Source organism: Notamacropus eugenii, chromosome 3 (assembly GCF_028372415.1).
Source record: "Notamacropus eugenii isolate mMacEug1 chromosome 3, mMacEug1.pri_v2, whole genome shotgun sequence".
Classification (NCBI taxonomy): domain Eukaryota; kingdom Metazoa; phylum Chordata; class Mammalia; order Diprotodontia; family Macropodidae; genus Notamacropus; species Notamacropus eugenii.
Window position 1 is genome coordinate 271,044,324 of NC_092874.1, and position 20,020 is coordinate 271,064,343.

Here is a 20,020-nt window from a genome sequence, read left to right on the forward strand (position 1 = left end):
TATTTTGTCTTGGGTTTTTTTTTTAGTGCTTCTGTCTGTGGGAACAGGGCAAAGATAAACATAGACCTCCATGAACTTTGGCCAGAGAAATGTTCACCATCTCTAAATCAGTTTTATTTTGCAACGCTTCTGTGTGACAGATGCCAAATTGCCACATTACCCACGCTGGGTGATGGGCAAATGCATTTTCATCCCCATTTGAAAGTACAAAAGTGCCTGACACTCTTGATTACAGATCTAATTATGAAAGTAGTTTCTGAGATGCAGCATAAACATCAACTTGGCATCTAATAAATCAGATTGCCTGGACAAAAATAACAGGATTGTAAAATATAGCAATGACTTAAAACATTTTACAAGTGGAGGCCATTATTATTTTATTTTATTTTCATGATCCCTATCGATATATGGCTTTCATACCTTTCACAGGGGCAGCTGGGGGTGGTGCACTGGATAGAGAGCTGGGTCTGGAGTCAGGAAGACACATTTGCATGAGTTCAAATCTGGACTCAGATACTTACTTGCTGTGTAATCCTGGGCAAGTCTCTTAACCCTGTTTGCCTCAGTTTCCTCATTTGTAAAATGAGTTAAACAAAGAAACTGCAAATTGTTCCAATATCTTTGCCAAAACAAAAACAAAAACCAAATAGGGTCATGAAGAATTGGACACAACTTACAACTTTATACTTTTCATATCATATGATACAGTGATAATGGATTATTAAATGAGCATTAGGACTATATCCAGGTTATGCCAATGATCTTTGTTGATGACATCATGGAATGCAACTATTCCACACTCCCCGAGACCTCAGCAATAGAATTTTGGCCTAGATGAATAAATGTTCTCATCTAGAGTACTATGATGGACTTCTAATTGACCTCCCTGACTCTAGTCTCACTCCTTTCCAGTCTATGCACGACATAGTTTCCAAGGTATTATTTTGAAAGCATGTCTGACCATCTTGCTCTCCTGCTCAAGAACCACCTGTGGCTCCCTATTGCTAAGATAAGATACACACTTCTGTTTAGCATTTAAATTCTTTCAAAACCTCACACAATCCTAGCTTTCCAAGCTTTTTATATTTCCTCCCCTTCAGGCACTCTATATCTTAGCCAAACTGCCTTACTTGCTGTTTCTTCTATACAATATTCCATCTCCCATCTCTGAGACTTTGCCCAGGCTGTTCCCCATGCCAGGAATGCCCTCCCTTCTTGCTTCCACATTTTAGGATCCCTGTTAGTTTTGCTCAGTTATTACCTTCTATATGCGGTCTTTCCTACATCCTTCTAAAATGATTTCTGTTTACCTCAAATAGACTTGTGTATGCATGGGCTATTTCCCCCTAGAACATATAAGCTTCTTGAGGACAAGCCCTGCTTTGTTTGGACTTTACATCCCTACTGCCTAGCACATAGGCTCTGACTAAAGAATGGTTGGCAGATTTATAAAGCAGTCCATTTTTCTCCATTTCAGTCAAACTGGCCTGCTCCTTATATTTGGCAAGCTACTTCCTACCTCTTTGCTTTACACAAACTGCTGACATGTATGAAGTGTCCCCCCTCTTCCACCCAACAGTCTCTAATGTCCTTCAAAGCATAGTTCAGATGTCACCTCCTCTCAGATAGCTTTCTTGTTTTACTTAGTTATTAGTTTCCCTTGTCTGTCTGTCTGTCTGTCTCTCTGTCTCTCTCTCTCTGTATATGTACATATAATCTCTGATTCCTTGAGAACTGGGATTGTATTATTTCTTTGTCTTTGTATCACTGGCACCCAGCACAATGCCTGACAAATAATAAGTAGGTGCTTAAGAAACGATTATTGATTGATTTTTGATTGTCTGAACTGAACCATATGTATTTTAACTGCCTTGTCCTCTATTATCTCCCTGGATTTCTAAGTTCAACTGTCACCTAACTCATAATCAGAAATCCATTTTAATTCTTTGGTCTTGGCATACTCCCCTTGAATGAGATAAATCTCCCCAGGGCTCTATTTTCTTAATGGAAAAGGGATTGAGACACACTGAGGTAAAGAAATGTTCTGACCTCACCCTAGTAGATGGTCTGTTCTATATGTAACAACGATGGCTTTGCAGGCTAGAGAATTCTGAAAGACTATTGACCTTTGTCTACTCCCTAAAGCAACACATCCCAGAATTATCTCTTTCTGTGACCTCCCTATATGGCTGGTCATGGGATTAGACCTGATTGCTATTTTATTTCTTTTACATCTCATATCTTACTTATGCTTTTTCCTTCCTTTCCCCAAATAACCACTTGTATTTCTCTTTTATCAACTTGGCCCTTTTACATACGACAATAAAATAGAAATGGATTTGTCTCTCCTCTGTCTTTGGCTCATCCAGTTTTATTCACAATTCTGCTCTGCCCTAGTTATATAACATCTGGAGTCTTGTATTTTATTCTGGGGTGGTCCTAGAGTCACAAGAGAGCTCAGAGACCAAGATAGTCTAACCCCCTTTATTTTACATGTGATAGAAACCAGAGAGGTTAAGTGACTTCCCCAGTCACATAAGTTGTTAGCTTGGGGATGAGGAGAAGAGGGTGGATATGAAGAAATGTAGCCTTCTGACTCCAGAGTGAAGGTTGTACATGGTACCATACTTCTTAATGAAAAAATGACGAGCTAGGGCTTGTCCAGAGGTGACTAACTCCCAACACCGAGCTATAGTTATTAGTATATATAGTCATTTGACAGATTACATAGAAGGTAACAAAATGAGTATATTAAAAAGCTACTCTTAACCTCCTCCACACATACACACACACACACACACACACACATACATACACACACACAATCACATGAAACGAGTGGTTTTTTGAATCACAAAAATAATAGATCAAAGGAGAGTTGATTACGGGATGCTTCCCATTTTAGGATTAAGGGTTTAAAATGGATGAAAACTTAAGCTGTCTCAGGTCTTTCCTCTTCATTTTAAAGATTAAGAAACAGAGACCCTGAAAAGTTCAATGATTTGCCCATGGTCATAAAGGTTGTAAAAAGCAGAATCAAGATATAAACTTTGTGGAAGGTAAAATAGAAAATCCTAACTCAAGAATGAAGAATTGGAATTCAAAAGAAGTGACATTTTTTAAAGAATGAGAAGAGATTTCAGAATAAATCAGATGATTGAAAAAAAGTTGTTATTCACACGAACTGAGAACCTTAGAATATAGAAAACACTCTCCTTACAATCATTGTTAGAAAGTAAATAATACAAGTCTTATAATTCCCATTTTACAGTTGAGTAAATTGAGTAAACCAGACTGAAAATCTAGTGTATTTTCTACTACAGAAAGCCACTTTGTAATAAGAGTTATGCAAAGAGAAATTGTTTTGTTTTGTGAAAGGGAAGGAGGAGGAGAAGAACTTGACCTGTGATGATATTGGTTCTAGGAACTTCCAGGAAAGAAATTCCTTCTCTCAAAGCAGATCAACCTCCACTTTCTAATTTTTAGGCTTAGAGAGTAGCCCAGAAACATTCAAAGACAAAGTGACTCACCCAGAACCGCACAACCAGAATATATCAAAATCAAGATTTGAACCCATGTCTTCTTGACTCCAAGGTCAGTCCTCTATCCGTATATCCTGCGTCACAAAAAGAACCATTGAGAGTTTGCATTTACTCAGTGCTTTGGAGTTACAAAGCTAATTTCTCAACAACATCTTTGTCATATTGTTACATTCATTCCACAAAAGAGGAAACTGAGGCAAAAAAGAGGCTATGGTGCTTTGCCCAGGCTTACACAGCTAGAAATTGTCTGAGATAGGATTCAAACTCAGGTTTTCCTGACTCCAGGTGCAGCACTCTATCTACAAAACCATATATCTGCCTCTGCCCCATGATGTAGCTCACCCCACTTTGGGACATTTCTACTTCTTAGGAAGCTTTTTCTAACATCAAGGAAACCTCCATGAAGAGTTTCCCTCCCTGACTGAGTAGGTGGAAACACCAGCTCTTTCTCCCACATGGAAGGACAAAAATATGTTCATTAAAAAGAAAATGAGCAAATGAGTCAAATTGCTACATTATCAAGCAGGAAAACCGTGACCCATCTGTTCATGGTACCACCCTCCTGAATGTCTGTTAGGCAGGGGGCTATGCTTGCAAGAAATCCTGGATGAAATCGGGTTTCTTCTACCTTTAATCGCTTATTGAGATGGAAACATGAATATGCAATGAGACGCATGCCTCCCCCGTCACTTGGCACTGAGCTTTTCATCAGAACTCTAGTGGGTGGATGTCAGATAAGGTGAAAGCCCTGAGTGCTGAACTGAGCTGAACTCAGCTGAGCTGGGCTGAATGCCACGTGAGCTAGGCCCTCTTCCCTGGGATGATCTGACCTTCCAGTCCTCTGGGGGTATTTCCCAACTGATGAGAGACATTTACCCAATAAGATCGATACCTCTGCAGCACAGCTTTACTCAATGATCCATCACTGCCAGCAACCAAGCTACTCAAATTGGACACAACAATTAGATGGGCTTTTCTGACACTTGCAATTTGTTTTCCCTCTAGTTCTGGGGTTCTGAAGCTTTTTACTATGTCTTCGGCCCCTTCAGTACCCTGATGAAGCCCACAGATCATCTCAAAATCATGCTTTTAAGTATTTGAAGTAAATGGAAAACTCCAGTTAAAAGTTAGTAAAAAGAAAGATTCATTGTCTTTTTCCTCATCTAAGTCCACAGACCCTCAGATATCTATCTAAGGATCCCTTAGGGAACCGCAGACTAAAACCTATACTCTGGATAAAGACTAACCATAGAATCTTTACTAGCAACTCCCAAAGCCTCAAACAGGCTGCCTTATGATTCATCATGATACAGTGGAGAAAAGTACTGGTTTTAGAATCAGAGGTTCAGTCACTTTTCAGTTGCATCCAATTCTGCATGACCCCATTTGGGATTTTCTGGGCACCTACTGTAGTCATTTGCTTCTCCAGCTCATTTTACAGATGAGGAAACTGAGGCAAACAGAGTTAACTCATTTGGCCAGGGTCACACAGCTAGTAATATCTGAGGCCAGATTTGAACTCAGGAGGCTGAGTCCTCCAGGTCCAAGATTCTATTCATTGCACCACTGAGTTGCCCCTTGGGATCAAAAGCTAAGGGTTTAAATTCTAGCTCTGTTTTCTTACTACTGGTGTCACCATGGATAAGCCCTTTCATCTCTCTAGATCTCCATTTTCTCATCTATAAGAGAGTTGTACTAGATGACTTCTGAGTTCCTTTCCAGCTTTTAAATCTATGACCCCCTGATCTGAATGAAACAAAGAAATACAGATTTGCTTCTCAGAGGTTTTCAACTGAGATAGTCTGTCTGTCAGGCAAGGATGAGTCTCTCTCTCTCTTCTTCCCTCCCTCCCTTCCTTCTTCTTTCCCTCTCTGTCTCTTTGTCTTTCTCTATCTCTGTATGTCCTCTGTATCTCTGTTTCTATCTCTCTGGGTTTCTGTCTCATTGTGTATCTCTTTCTTCTCCTTCTCCTTCTCCTTCCCTTCCCTCCAGTCTTCCCTCCCTCTCTCTGTCTCTGTCTCTGTATGACTCTGTCTCTTACACATGAAGTTTCACAGACTTAGCAGGGTCAGCACCTCCAAACTTGTTTCCAGTGGGAAAGTAGGAAGCAAGTTGTAGCTTAAGGGCCCTTTGGGGAAAATACCTGGTCCCTAGTTCATCAGAATTTAAATCCAGGTACCATTAGCCAGTGTACTCCCTTGCTCTAAGCAATTCTTATTAGCAAGAATGTACCATTGGGGAAAGAGGTAATTGTGCAAGCTATCAGCATGGAATCAGCCCTCTGAACTGCATGGCTCATGACTGCACTCAGCCATTTCCAAATGCTAGGCAGTGCACTCAGCAGTGATCAGGTAGTCTGAGTCAGCTGAAGAGGAAAAGAATCCTATCAGGCTTTGGTGGCCTGTTTGAATTAGTTCATGGGCCCCCTTCCCTGACACAAGTAACCAAGTTGGTCCAGGTAGCCTGATTTGACAAATATTTTAAATAATTACATCTGGATTTACCAAATGCTTAGATACTGTCTTAAAAGGCTGTGGAAGAGAGAAAATTGTCTTTTCTCTGTGCTAATCTCAGGATTATCTGCAATGCCTGAGATGAGATAATGAAGCAGCATGGGATCTAGCACATTTCAAGAATGAAAAAGAAAGGAAAAAGAGACACATGTGAAACCTCTACTGAAGAAACAAACTAGTTAGGCTGGTTAGTGAACAAGCATTTATTCAAGGTTTACTAGGTATCAGGTGACAGGGAGTTTATTGGAGGGAGGAGGGGCGTGAAAACATATGGATAGACCTCCACTTTAGAAACCCACCTTGGCAGCTGATTGAGGATACTTTGAGATGGAAAGAGACTTGGGACAGCAAGGTGAATTAAAGACGAGGGCAAGAGTCCAGGTGAGAGATGATTGAGGTTCTAAAATACAGTTGTGATTACGTGAATGAAGACAAGAGGACATACATGAGAGATGCTAAGAAGGTAGAAATGATGAGATTTGACAACAGATTGCCTTGGAAACACAAGTATGGAATATAGAAACATGGTGTAAAGGTAGAAAAGGTCATAAGGATCAAGCTCTCACCCCTCATTTCTAAAAAAAATTAGTTATTGATGTATTTTTCTTTCCATGATTGTCATCCCCAGGGGTATGGTAGAGTCAGATTGAACTGGCTAACAAGAGCTCATTGTAAAATTTTCGGTGTGAACATTTCTACCTTGGAAATCAGTAAATGCTGAAAATCAGACTTTGATTTTATTATTTTGTTGAATGTTTAGACATAAGAAAGTGATGGGGGAAATATTAATAATCCAGATTAAACTTAAAAGTGATTACATTTTTATTTGTGTTTTCAGAAAACCAGTTATGAAACATTTACCAGCCCTTTTCTTTGTTGTTCAGTCATTTCAGTCTTGTTCAACTCTTGGCGGAACCATTTGGGCTTTTTTGGCAAAGTTACTGGAGTTATTTGCCATTTCCTTCTCTAACTCATTTTACACATGAGGAAACTGAGGCAAAGAGGGTTAAGTGACTTGCCCAGGATCACACAGCTAGTAAGTCAATCTGAGGTCAGATCTGAACTCAGCAAGATGAGTTTTCCTAACTTCAGATCTGGCACTCTATCTACTACAGCACCTCACTGCCCCATTTACCAGCACACTCCTGACCATATCTACCCCACCCTAGAAGGAATCTTCCCTTGTAACAGATAAAAGCAATTAAATAAAGTCATTCAATACTGAAATATTTTCTGAAAAAGTATTCAGTGTTCCATTTTAATATTTCTCCATTTTCTCTGCTTTGAGAGAAGATGAGTTTTTCCAACCCTTCCTCTTTTGATTAAACAAAGAAATACAGATTTGCTTCTTAGAGGTTTTCAACTGAGACAGGATATCTGTCAGTCAAGGGTGAGTCTCTTCTTCCCTCCCTCCCTTCCATTTTCTTTCCTTCTCTGTCTCTTCATCTTTCTCTATCTCTGTATCAGTCCCCCACTCATCAAACTCCAAGTAGTGAATATGTCCTTGGAATTGTGATACCTGACCTATCCTTCTACTCTTGTTAACAGAAGATTTCCCTCCATTCACTTTAGCATCCAGTCACAATGTCCTACTTTGGTGTTTCTTAACCACTGCATTCCACAAACTCTTCCCATTCTCTGCCTTTGTCCTGTCTGACCCTATTTACAGAATGATTTCCCTCTTCATGGGTTCCCTTTATGGGTCTCTGTAGCCTTAAACTCATTATCATTAGTTCTAAACAGAACTGTGTATGGCTTCCACATTAAAGAGTTGCAACATATTATAAATCACTTGTTGTACACTGATGGCAAGTTATCTTGTCCCACAGTAAAACACATTAAACAACGTCACCTAATAGAATCTTTCTCCACTGAGATCAAAATATCACTTTTGACCCAGTAAGTATAAAATTATTAAACTATGCCAAGGAAAGACAGAGAATAAAGGATTTCAAACTGGAATCTAGGGAACCAGATGGCATCAACAGACAAAGAGGATTCTTACAAATACCTTGGTCTCCTCCAAGCAATTCACATAAAGCATAAATTTATTTCTTTAAGCAGGAGAAAGCTGTGACTGTTAAGAATTTTACTGACATCAGATTTCAGTGGGAAGGATACATTTAAGGTAATTAAAATCAGTCTTAATGTACATTTTGAGAACTATAAAATCTATTCTAACCAGATTGGGAAAACCTTCCAACAAAAATATACAGACCACTAATGAAATGCAGGGCTGATCACCCTATGGCAGCTAATGGAAGATTAATATTTCTTTGTCAAAAGGGAAGAAAAGGATTAATAAATATTCTCTGAAAAACTGGTTAAAAAACTTACAGATCTACTTCTGGAATTGTCTTTCATCAAGCAATCTTACATACTGGCAATAGGTGCATACCATTCCCTTTGTCTACTGTGCCTAATAGCAATTTAACTCTGGATGGAGCTTATAGACAGGCTAAGATACAAGAGCAGAATGAAAGCATTCATAGGGTAGCTTTCATATGAACTTGGCCAACGATAAGTTGAGAAAGAAGAGTTAAACAAATGATTTTACAGTGTTGCCCTTGATGACTGACTCAGGGTGTGATCTCTTGAGTGATCTGCTCCCTTTTGCCTCTCTTTAATCAGTAAAAGAAAAAGAACCTAAAGACTTGTGGTGCAAAGCTGACCAGTCCTCAAGTAGATAATTAAATTAGCTTGTGAGAGATTTAGTCTAAGACAAGGGTTTTATTTTCACGTCTTGCTTTCTCAACAAAATAAGAATTAAAAAAACCCACCATGCATACAAGATGCAAATAAAATTCTTACAACATGTCCAACCCCCAGTAGGTCAATCAATGAATATTTTGCAAGCACATTCTATCTGCCAGGCATTGTACTAGGCATTGGGGAAACAAAGAAAGGTGAATCTCAAAAGATTCCTAGTTTAACAGAAGTGATAAGATAAGAACAATAATGTGGAATCAAGATATAGTCAGAATACATTGGAAATGATCAGCAGAAGGAAGATGTTAGCATTAAGTGAGTTCAGGAAAGATTCTCATTGACAGTTGGCTTTTAGCTGAGACCTGAAGGAAGTTAGGAGGCAGAGGTGAGAAGGAAGAGCATTTCTGGCATGGCACACAATCAATGAAAATGTCCTTAGTTGAGAGATGGAGTGTTTTGTGAGAGGAACAGCAGGGAGGATATGTCCTTGGATTGCAGGATATAAAGAAGTGAGGTATTAGAAGACTGGAAAGGTAGGAGGGGACCAGGCTAGGAAAGGCTTTGAAAGTCAGAGCTTTTGGTTTGGGGTTTTTTTTTCTGTTTTTTGTTTGTTTTGTTTTTTGATCCTAGAATCAATAGGAAGTCACTGGAGTTTATTTGGATGGGTTGGAGGGGGGAAGGTGACATGGTCAGATCAGACCTGTGGTTTAGGAAGATCAATATGACAGCTGAGTGGAATGTAGATTGGCATAGGGAGAGAATTAAGGCAGGAATACCAACCGAAAGGATATTGCAATAGGCCAGTTGGGAGTAATGAGGGTCTAATGGTTGCAATGTCATAAGAAAGAAGGGGGCAAATGCAAAGAGATATTGCAAAGATGGAATTGATAGGACTTGGCAATAGTTTGGATATCAGGGTGAGAAAGAATGAGGAGTAAGGATAATGCCTAGGTTGAGTCTTGGAGACTGGGTTTTGAGGCTCCAGGGTAATCTGTGGGGATGGTGATTTCCTAACCAGTTGAATTTAGCTCAAATATGCACAGGATTCCTTTTCCTCTCTCAGACTCACTATAATTAAAGATGTATTTAAAATTACCTTATGTTTATCTATAAATCATTGCTAATAATAATAGCAAAATAATTAATAGTTAAGAGTTTACATATATAAATAACAGTAATTAACCTTATAATTAACCTTGCAGCCTATTGCTCTGGGCACTGAAGCAAAAAGGAGAATGGAGGGTGGAAAAGATTCATTATTTTTTCCAGCAATTTCTCTGAGAAGCTAGAATTCAATCATACTCTCTGCTGAACTATCTTAATAAACTGAACTATAGACCAGGGAAAGGAAAAACTTCTATAAGTGGCCAGGGCAACTTCCTCTGTCACCACTACCACAAGAGTCACAATCTTCTGACCACTAGTTCTCCTTAACTGGACGATTTCCCCAACCCTCGTCATTCACCTAGGCTGTGATTCTGCCAAGTGGTCAAATGCTGGTGATGACCCAAAGTCCGTAAGGTCACAAGTCTTTGGGCTAAAATCAATCAATATATATTTATTAGATACTTATCATGGGTCAGGTACCATGGGACCTCCATGATCATCTAGATTTGACAGATGAGGAAACTGAGGCTTGGGGAGGGCTAAGGACCAAAAGAGTAGATTTAGAATTCAAGCTTAGGTCATTTGATGCCAAACCCAGTATTCTTGCCACCGTATCAAAGCTGATCATGAAATACACCTAAGGCAAAAGAGACACAGGACAGGTAATAAGTAGCTATCTTGTTAATTTAGCAAAATTATGAACTTCCGTTTTAAATTTCAAAAAGTAGAAAAATTATTCATTTGAAATTCTCTTTAAATGATCTTATGCATCTGGGAGACAATATGGTGGGATAAGCAGTAAATCACCATAACTCCTTCATATTCATCTCCAAACAACCATAAATGGCACTCCAAAACAAATCCTAGAACAGCAGAACCAGCAAAAAAGATGGGGCATAACAATCTTTTAGCCTAAGAAACTTGGAAAACGAGCAAGAAAGTTCTCTCTCAGGTAAAAAGGAAATGCAGTAAAGGACAGGAAGCACTTCAGCAAGCCAGCAGCAAGCCCCACCTCAGTAAATCAGTGGGAGATCCTGAGCCCCAGAATGGTGGAACAGGTAAATACTAACACCAGGACCCCCTCACATGCCTTGGCATAGCCAGGAAAATGGGCAGACCCCAATTCTGAGAACCTCCCACATGCTTCAGCATAGTTCCAGGCAGACAGGCAGCCTCCAGCAGTCCTTCATGTGCTTCAGTATAGCCCAGAGCAGTAGACTCAACACATGCCAGGCTCAGCACCAGATACACTTCTAGATCCCTGCAGTCTCCAGTAGTACCAGCCACTCCTCACCCCACCCCTCACCACGGCCCCAATGGGCTTCAGGGCAACATCAGGGCAACACCAAGTAAACGGCCAGAACCTGTAGCCCCTAGCACAAGAAATCTTAAACAGTGACCCTTCCTCCCTGGGAGCAGAGTTTAAATTTAAAAGAAAGGGGAGAAATCAAAAAAGATGAACAAAAAACAACAACAACAAAAAAAAAAGAATCTGACTATAGAAAGTTACAGGAAGATCAAGACAAACTCATAACAGCACAACAGTGTCAAAACACCAATGGGCAAAATCCCAAAAGAAAATGGGACATGATCTCAATCCCAGAAAAAAATCATAGAAGAGCTCAAAAAGGAGCTTAAAAATCATATAAGAGAGACAGAAGAAAAGTTGGGAAAAGAAATGAGAGTGATGCAAGCGAATTATGAAAAGAGAATTAGGAAAAAGTAGAATTGGCCAAATAAAAAAAAAGGTACAAACATCTACTGAAGAAAACAACTCCTTAAAATCTAAAATTGGACAAATAGCAAAGGAAGCACAAAAGTTAACTGAAGAAAACAACTCCTTGAAGTTAGAATTGGGAAAGTGGAAAATAATGACTCTATGAGACATCAATAATCAATCAAACAAATTCAAAAGAATGAAAAAACGGAAGAAAATGTAAAATGTCTCATTGGAAAAACATCTGACCTGAAAAACAGATGCAGGAGAAGCAAAGTCAGAATTATTAAATTACATGAAAGCCATCATCAAAAGGAGGACCTGAATTTCTTTCAAGAAATTACCAAGGAAAACTGCCCTGATATCCTGGAAGCAGAGGGTGAAATAAACATTGAAAGAATCCCCTAATCACCTCAGAAAAGAGATCCCAAAATAAAAACTCTAAGGAACATGATGACCAAATTACAGAATTATCATGTCAAGGGAAAATGTACTGTAACTGACCAGAAAGAAACCATTCAAATATCAGGGAGCCACAATCAGGATCACACAGGACTTAGCAACTGCAACATTAAAGGATCAGAAGTGATGTAACATGACATTCTGGAAGGCAAAGGACCTAGGGCTACAACCAAGAATCATCTACCCAGCAAAATTAAGCTTAATATTTCAGGGGGAAAATGGTCATTCAATGAAATAGAAGGATTTCAAGCTTTTATAAAGGAACTAGAATTGAACAAAAAATTTGCTCTCCAATATCAAGATCCAAGAGAAGCCTAAAAAGGGGAAAAGAGAATAGAAAGCATAAAGGATTCAATGGATCTGAACTGTTTACATTCCTACATGGCTAAATAATACTTGCAATTCTTAAAAACTGTACCACTAATAGTATAGCTAGAGGAAATATACATACATAGAGGGTATGGGTATAAGGTGAATTTGAGAGAATGACAAAAGTAACAATTAAGGTATGAGAAAGAGGAGTATACTGCATGCAGAAGGAAGGGAAAGGTACAGTGGGGTAAATTATTTCACATGAAGAGATGCAGAAAAAAGAGTTGAGGGAAAGATGAGAGGGTGGGCAATGGGCATTTCTTGAACCTTACTCTCATCAGTATTGGCTCAAACAGGGAACAATAATGCACACAATAATATACACAATCAATTGAATATAGAAATCTATCTCACCCAACAGGAAAGTAGGAGGAGAAGAGATTAAGTAAAGGTTGGAGGAGGGTTACTTACAAAAGAGAGGGCAGACCAGGGGAGGCAGTAGAAAGAAGCAAAACACTGTCAAGGAAGGAAAGGGTGAAAGAAACAGAGGACAAATAGGAAGAGGGGAATAGTATAGAGGGAATTATACAGTTGGTAATTGTTACTGGGAAGATAAACGGGATGAACTTTCCCATAAAATGAAAACAGATAGTAAAGTGGATTAAAAAAAAGAATCCTGCAATATGTTGTTTACAAGAAATACACTTGAAGCAGAGAGACACACAGAGTAAAGGTGAGGGGCTAAAGCAGAATCTATTATGCTTCAGTTGAAATTTAAAAAGAAAAGCAGGAGTTGCAATTCTGATCTCAGACAAAACAAAAGCAAAAATAGACCCAATTAAAAGACACAAAGAAGGAATTACATCTAGCTAAAAGATACCATAGAAAATGAAGTAATATCAATATTGAACATATATACACCAAGTGGTATAGCATCCAAATTCTTAAAGAAGTTAAGTGAGTTACAGGTTCATGGTCAAACAAGAGATAGGGAGCATTCCTAAATGTAAAATAGATAATTTAATTATGTTAACTTGAAAAGCTTTTGTATCAACAATGCAATTGTTGCATTGCAATCAATGCAATCAATATTAGAAGGAAAGCAGAAAGCTAGAAAACAATCTATAGCAAGTGCTTCTGATAGAGGCATCATTTCTCAAATATATAGAGAACTTAGTCAAATTTATTAGAAGACAAGTCATTTCCCAATTGACAGTGGTCAAAGGATATGAACAGGCAGTTTTCAAAGGAAGAAATCAAAGTTATCTGTAGGCATATAAAAAAGTGCTCTAAATCACTATAGATTAGAGGAATATGAATTAAAACAATTCAGGTACCACTTCACACCTATAAGATTGACTAATATGACAAAAAAAGGATACAAATATAGGAAAATTGGAACACTAATGCACTGTTGGTGGAGTTGTGAACTGATCCAACCATTCTGAAGAGTAATTTGGATCTATGCCCAAAGAGCAACCAAAGTGTGCATATCTTTTGATGCAGCAATACCACTACTAGAGTCTTGTCATTATATCCCAAAGAGATCATAAAAAGGGACAAAGATCCAAATATGCAAAAATGCTTACAGCAGCCCTTTTTGTGGTGTCAAAATATTGAAAAATTAGGGGATGCTCATCAATTGGGAAATGGCTGAACAAGCTGTGGTATATGGATGTAATGAAATACTTTTGTGCAATAAGAAATGATGAAGAGGCAGATTTCGGAAAAATCCTGGAAAGACATGAAATTGAGTAAAGTGAAATGAGCAGAACCAGGAAAACATTGTACACAGTATCAACATTGTGTGATGATCAACTATGAATGACTCAGCTCTTCTCAGCAACCCATTGATTCCAAGACAAGTACAAAGGACTCACAAACGAAAATACACATCCAGATGGACTCTGAATACAGATTGAAACATACTTTCTTCACTTTATTCTTTTTTGTGTTTTTTTCTTTTGATCTATTTCTTCTTTCACAACTATGACTAATATGGAAATATGTTTTACATGATACAGCATGTATAAATTATATCAAATTGCCTACCGTTTTTGGAAGGGGGGAAGGGAGAAGGAAAATTCGGAACTCAAAATCTTGTAAAAATAAATACTAAAAATTGTCTTGGCATGTAATTGAAGGAAAATAAAATACTATTTAAAAATAAAATAAGTGATCTTATGCCCATTTTCCACCTGCAGGATGATAAAATGGAACCAGTGATAAATTAGGAGGGAACACTCTCAGAACTCATGATAAATATCTCCTTGCTCAATGCTCCCTTTGAAGAGACCAGGCAAAAAACCAAGGATATGAACTTAATAGATTTGACACAGAAAAGACAGACAAAAAGGAGATTCAATCAGAAAATCAGGCTTACATGAGGTTTCAAATCCCTAAGGCTTAAAAAAATTGTTGTGAGACATGAGACAACATTCTATCCTGAGTAGAAAACTAGTTGGAGGATAGGAAATACAGAATAATCTAATACAACAAGGAAAGAGATGAATAGCGAGGGACTCAAAAAGCCTAGATCTACCTTTGATTCATATTGATTAAAGGCATAGTGAGATAGTCACGGAGACCTGTAATTCTGTTACTTCCTGCAGGGAAAAGCACCTGAATTACAAAAACTGAAAAAAAAGCAAGGGAGACTAGGGGGAAGAAGGAGGTGAGGAGATACAAAATAAATTGAAGCCATTATTAAAAGAAATTATGGGAAGACATGGAAATGTGGTATGAAAATGGAGGTAGGAATGGAGCCCCACCTCTCCATCCAGTAATATTTTCATCTCTCCTCCTATTCATAGGATCAGCAATTTGAGAGATGAAAGGGAAGTCAAGTCCAATCCTTCACATTTTATAGATGAGAAACTGAGGTCCAGAGAGATGAATTGATAATGTACAAGGTTATGTAGGGAGTAAGGAAAACAAGGAACAGAGTTGGGTTTTGGGTCCAATTCCAATTTTTCTCTCCATAACACTCTGAAATTTCATCTTTCCTTAGATAATATTCTTTGAAATGGTAAATCTTCTGACACCCCAGGAGGCAACAAAAAATTTTCCCTGGGTAAACAGGACAAAAGTTACCTGGAAACTCTTGAAAGGGGTGGGGAGATTTTAGTCATCAGGACTCAAGGTCCCTGTTGGGAAGAGATTCTTAGTCCACATCTGACAGTCCACACTTCAGAAGTTGACCTACAGGAGAAGAAACAAGACAGTCCTGGGAAGGGAAAGAATTAATTTGGGCTATTTACTGACCTATTAGTGGTATCCCTTGGTCAAAGGGTATACATGGTTTTATAGCCCTTTGGGCATGGCTCCAGATTGCAATGAATTTATAATCTAATGGATCAGACACCATGCAAACAAATATGTACAGATAAGCTAGATACTGGATAAATGGTTGGTTGGTTGTTGTCCTTTATTCTCAAAGAGGACTAAAATGCCACCACTAGAGCCAAGTTTCAAAGTGTTGGACTGTGGCTGACCAGAGCAATATGAGCTCAGAATGCTCTACCACAGGTCAGGCACAAATAATCCATGTGAACATTTGGGGTGGATTCTCTAAATCTGCGCATCCTGTGTTTCCTTTGAGCTGTTTCAATTCTGCTTTTCACATAGAACACAACACCTTTTCTGATGTGGGCCATGCTGAATGGTCCTGTGCTAGTGTCTCTCATGTCAGTAATTAATTCCAAAGTTCTTAAGAGAGAACTTGAAAGTATCCTTGTATCGCTTTTTCTGACCACTCTGTAAGTGCTTGCCCTATGGGAGTTCTCCATAAAATAGTCTTTCTGGAAGGCATATGTTTTGCATTTGAACAATGTGGCCAGCCCAACACAATTACCCTCTCTGAGGCAGAGAGTAAATGCTTGGCAGCTTAGTTGAGTAAGATCCTCAGTGTCTGGAAACTTATCCTGACAAATGATCTTCAGAATCTTCAGAGATTTCAATTCAAATGGAAGCAGTTCAGTTTCCTGGCATGGCACTGGTAGACTATCCAGGTTTCAAAGGCATACAACTATGAGATCAGCACAATGAAATAGCTCAGTTGGGAGAACATTAAACTGAAGACCTAAGACTCCCTGGTTCAATGCCAGGTTTTGGCAACAACTGGATGAATAAGAAAAGGTTAACAGAGAGAAAGTACTGAAATTAAGAAAGATTACAGAAAGCTTCCTATAGAAGATGAGATATTAGCTGGGACTTAAAGAAAGCCGAAGTCAATAGTTGCAGTGGAGGAGGGAGAATATTTCAGGCATCTCAGAGAGAATGCCAGAAACTGAGAGATACAGCATCTTGTTCGTGGGACAGCCAAGAAGTCAATATCTTTGGACTGAAGAGTATATGTCAGTCTAAGAAGACTGGCAAGGCCTAGAAAGTTAGGTGATAAAGGGCTCTGAATGTCAAACAGAGCATTTCGTATTTGATCTTAGAAGTAATAGGGAAAGCCACTGGAATTTAATGAGTGGCAGGGAGACTGACATCGTCAGATTTGCATTTCAGGAAAAATCACTTCAGTAGCTAAATGGAGGATGGAATGGAATGGGGAGAACCTTGAGTTAGACAGATGCACTAGCCAGGGAGGTGATGACAGCTTGCACCAGGCTAATGGAAAAATCAGAGGAGAGAAGCTTACTCTTACTGAAAAAATGCAAATGTCATTGTCTTCTCCTAAATTTCATTGTCCCGTGGGAAAGCCCTATCCTCATCAAACTCTGCTTCATGGTCCATCAAGATATGCTCCAATGTTTATAAAAAGTAAAACCTCATTTTATTTTTTGTGAATACATTAAATCATACAATTTAAGCATGACAATATCCCAGAGGTCACGCAATTCAATCTATGGGCCACATTTTTTATCTCATCATCACCCACACTTGTTTCATTTACATGACCATGAATACTTTTTAAAAGTATTTTCATGTATTTCTCATATGACAATCATCAACAAACTCAAACATTTCAAGATATAAAGAAAATTATGCATGAAATCATAAAGTTATATACAGTTTAACTTTTCTCATTTTACAGGTAACCAATCTGAGTTCCACAGAGATTAAATGACTTGTCAGTAGTAAGTATCCTGGTACTTTGATTCCAAACTCATCGCATCACATTGATTTTCTATGGAAGATTCTTATAGGATCATAGGTCTTAGAGCTAAAACAAATTTCATGGAGTCACCATAGTTTGGGCCAATGTGGGTATTATCCCCATTTTGTAGATGAGGAAACAATCTCTGAGAAACTGAACTGCCTGGGATCAAATAGAGGTTAAAAAGGGAGAGAGACTTGCACAAAGGAGGATGAGTAGTGAATCATTTGATACAAAAGTCAGGGTTCCTGAGAACATCTCTCCACAGTGAGAAACTGGAAAAGAGGAAACATTCCAGTAAAAGTTCAAACTCTTTCTTCATCTGCAACTTCCTCTCAATGTCACCCATTCAAAGCAGTTTGACCAGAAGAAAAAAAAAAAAACAGGCAAACACAGGTCACAGGATTATAGAGTTAGAATTAGAAAGAATCTTAGGGGCCACCCAGTCCAATCTTCTCATTTTGCAGATGAGGAAACTGAGGTTCAAAACAAGTATGCATTGACTTCCCCCAAGTCATATATATATTAAGGCTCAAAGGAAGGATTTGAATTCTGACTCCAAATTCAGTGTTCTAATTACTATTCTACATCCACCCCCATGCACAAACATATACCTTCAATGCAAGGTCCTTCCCACAGTTGGTTCTCAACAAATATTTGTGGATTAGAAAGACAAAAACAAAGATGGCCTTTATATTCGAATATCCATCAGTGAGCAGCTGACAGGGTCTGGAGTCAAGAAGGCCAGAGTTCAAATCTGACCTCAAATATTTACTAGCTATGGGATCTTGGGGAAGTCACTTAACCCTGTTCATCTTTAAAATGAACCGGCAAGATGGCGGAGTAGAAAGATGCACATACACATAGCTCCGAACCCACAACCCATGGAATAACTACAAGAGGTAACTCACGACGAATTCTGTACCCAGAGGCCACAGAACATTGGAGCGAGGGAGATTTCTGTTCCGGAGAGACCTGCAGACCTCTCGCAAAAGGTCCTTCGCGCTGCGGACTGGGTGCCAGGACTGGGAGCTGAGTGCAGCCCTGCCGTGGCCGAGGCACCGAGAGGAGGAGATCCGAGTGGGCTTCAGGGACGGGATCTCCAGCGGCCGCACAGGTCCCTCCACCCACAGGTGACGGGGGTCGGTGAAAGAGTCTCTTTGGCAGGTCGAGGGGGGAGTGGGGTGCCCCCATGGCTCGGGCCCCCTCGGGAGACAGGAGCTGAGGGGCAGCGGCAGACCGGGGCTCCCCAAGCAGGCAGGAGCCTGGATCCATTGTTGAAGGTCTGTGCATAAACTTCCTGAGGGAACTGAGCCCGTGAGGCGGCCCTGCCCCGACCTGACCACCTGAACTTAATCTCACACTGAATAGCAGCCCTGCCCCCGCCAAAAGCCCTAAGGCTGGAAGCAGCATTTGAATCTCAGATCCCAAACGCTGGCTGGGAGGATCAGGAGGCGAGGTGGGTGTGAGGAAAATATTCAGAGGTCAAGTCACTGGCTGGGAAAATGCCCAGAAAAGGGAAAAGAAATAAGACTACAGAAGGTTACTTTCTTAGTGAACAGGCATTTCCTCCCTTCCTTTCTGATGAGGAAAAACAATGCTTACCATCAGGCAAAGACACAGAAATCAAGGCTTCTGTGTCCCAGCCCACCCAATGGGCTCAGGCCATGGAAGAGCTCAAAAACAATTTTGAAAATCAAGTTAGAGAGGTGGAGGAAAAGCTGGGAAGAGAAATGAGAGACATGAAGTCAAAGCATGAACAGCAAATCAGCTCCCTGCTAAAGGAGACCCAAAAAAATAGTGAAGAAAATAACACCTTGAAAATTAGCCTAACTCAATTGGCAAAAGAGGTTCAAAAAGCCAATGAGGAGAAGAATGCTTTCAAAAGCAGAATTAGCCAAATGGAAAAGGAGATTCAAAAGCTCACAGAAGAAAATAGTTCTTTCAAAATTAGTATGGCACAGATGGAGGCTAAGGACTTTATGAGAAAGCAAGAAATCACAGAACAAAGCCAGAAGAATGGAAAAATGGAAGATAATGTGAAATATCTCATTGGAAAAACAACTGACCTGGAAAATAGATCCAGGAGAGACAATTTAAAAATTATCAGACTACCTGAAAGCCATGATCAAAAGATGAGCCTAGACATCATCTTTCATGAAATTATCAAGGAAAACTGCCCTGAGATTCTAGAACCAGAGGGCAAAATAAATATTTAAGGAATCCACAGAACACCGCCTGAAAGAGATCCAAAAAGAGAAACTCCTAGGAACATTGTGGCCAAATTCCAGAGTTCCCAGGTCAAGGAGAAAATATTGCAAGCAGCTAGAAAGAAACAATTCAAGTATTGTGGAAATACAATCAGGATAACACAAGATCTAGCAGCTTCTACATTAAGGGATCAAAGGGCATGGAATAGGATATTCCAGAAGTCAAAGGAACTAGGACTAAAACCAAGAATCACCTGCCCAGCAAAACTGAGTTTAATACTTCAGGAGAAAAAATGGTCTTTCAATAAAATAGAGGATTTTCAAATTTTCTTGATGAAAAGACC

The 20,020-nt window shown here is 39.3% G+C and overlaps 1 long non-coding RNA gene across 2 annotated transcripts in view; it reads right to left on the reverse strand.

The window, feature by feature from the left end:
• LOC140531530 (uncharacterized) overlaps positions 1-20,020 on the reverse strand; it is a 63,506-nt gene that overhangs the window by 34,567 nt on the left and 8,919 nt on the right. Inside the window, exons 1-2 of one of the 2 annotated variants that reach the window (XR_011976356.1) lie at positions 4,171-4,369; positions 3,531-3,616 (exon numbers count right to left, since the gene is read on the reverse strand). The exons of the other annotated variant lie outside the window; for it this stretch is intronic. This is a non-coding gene — a long non-coding RNA (uncharacterized lncRNA). Of the gene's footprint in view, positions 1-3,530; positions 3,617-4,170; positions 4,370-20,020 lie in introns of those variants that run through there. 2 annotated transcript variants of the gene reach the window in all.